Source organism: Odontomachus brunneus, unplaced genomic scaffold, assembly GCF_010583005.1.
Source record: "Odontomachus brunneus isolate Ranch 3 - 2012 unplaced genomic scaffold, Obru_v1 Obru_scaffold_172, whole genome shotgun sequence".
Lineage (NCBI taxonomy): Eukaryota > Metazoa > Arthropoda > Insecta > Hymenoptera > Formicidae > Odontomachus > Odontomachus brunneus.
The window spans coordinates 108,374-110,387 of NW_022639622.1; the positions used below are offsets into that span (position 1 = coordinate 108,374).

Consider the following 2,014-nt stretch of genomic DNA (forward strand, 5'->3'; position numbering starts at 1 on the left):
CTCGACATTCAGAATTTGCTATCTGGAGCATAGGAGGTGAAACGATAAAGAATAAACAGCTACGGATAATAACCAGTTACCGATCATCAAGGTCATCAACCCTTATAGAAATATCATACTAAGAATCATTGATAATTACTTATTATCCAGTATTTTTAATACTGAAAATAATTAAGGTAATTATCAATGATTCTTAGTATGATATTTCTATAAGGGAAGGTCACGTAACTATGAAATCATTTCTTTTAAAACGTTCCATTTCACGAAAATGTGTGCATAAATTGTGTACGAAGCAACGAAGAAGGATTATGTCCGAAATCAGGAACAAATTGCAATCTGTAGAATCGTTAGAAAATTATACAAAACGTTCACTTACTAATGTGGCTAATGTTTCCAGTGTTTCAGATGTTCTTAATATTTGTAATATTTGTAATTTTTGTCACGCTTCTAATGTTTGTAGTGTTACTAACATTGCTAATGTTTCTAATGTTACTAATATTCCATCTGCGTCGAACCTTACCTATGCGGAATGTAGTTTAGTTGCAGGTAATTTCGAAAATGACACTCCGCATAACATGCTTGCTATAAATATTGAAGATAATGGAATCTCTGGTAATGATACTGACTCATCTTCTCTCAGTACTTCTTCAGTTAAGTCATTATTTCGATATAGATTGGCATCCTGTATTGTACAAAATAATTTCACTCATGTACAACTTTTATAGAAATATCATACTAAGAATCATTGATAATTATTTATTATTCAGTATTTTTAATACTGAAAATAAGTAATTATCAATGATTCTTAGTATGATATTTCTATAAGGGAAGCTAATAATCTGGTATCTCTCCTTCGGACACATGTTTGTTTTAATAACTTACCAAAAGATGTGAGGACACTTTTACATACTCCGCGAAGTAATGTGGTTGTTTCCAAAGTCGCACCAGGCGAATATATTCATTTTGATTTAGAAACACAAATTTCTCATCTTTTTTCACGCATTCCACCTACTTCACTTCCTAATCAATTAGAAATTGATTTAAATACTGATGGTTGTTATTTAGATAGATCTGCAAGTATTCATATTTGGCCAATTCAATGTAGGCTTGCAAACATCAGGCATACGAGACCAATAGTAGTAGGAATATACAGGGATTCCACGAAACCAAATGATCCAAATTTATTCTTTGAAAAATTTGTCGCAGATATTAAAAGAATATTATTTAACGGAGGAATATCTTATCATGATAATAAAATATCAATACGTCTAAGATGCTTCATAGCCGACGCACCGGCTCGTGCTTTCATCCTTAATCATCGAAGCCATATGTCGAATCAACCATGCTCCAAATGTAAAATTTCTGGTATACGATGTGAAGGGCGTTATATTTTCAATGATGTTAATAATAATCTTCGTACGGATGAAGAATGTCACATGCTTAGATGAGGATCATCATAGAGATAGTACAAGTCCATTATCGATGTTACCAATAGGAATGGTTTCGCAGGTTCCCTTCGAGTATATGCATCTCGTATGCCTGGAAGTTAAAAAATTATTATCTGCATGGATATATGGCAAATATTCACGATTTTCAAAGTTGTCTGCAACATCTATTACTGCCATATGTACACAATTGGAAAGACTTACAGTTTATTGCCCATCCGATTTTGCAAGACGTCCTAGATCACTCAAAGTATGTACGAAATACAAAGCGACAGAATATCGTCAATTTCTGTTATACATAGGTCCAGTGGTAACATACGGTATTCTCCGACAAGAAGTGTATGCACATTTTTTATTTTTACATGTGGCAATAAAAATTCTAATTTCCACGTCGCCTTCAGAGGCATATTTGAATTTCGCAAATGCTGCCTTGCAAAAATTTGTTGTTAGATCTCAATATATTTATAGTCCAACGTTTAATTCTTACAATGTACATGGTCTTATTCATCTTATGAGTGACGTGCGACAATTAGGTCCTGTCGATTCATTTTCTGCTTTCCCGTATGAAA

The 2,014-nt window shown here is 33.1% G+C and overlaps 1 pseudogene; it reads left to right on the plus strand.

The window, feature by feature from the left end:
- The first annotated feature begins 406 nt into the window (after positions 1-406).
- LOC116851353 lies at positions 407-1,769 on the plus strand (annotated as a pseudogene).
- Positions 1,770-2,014: the final 245 nt, after the last annotated feature.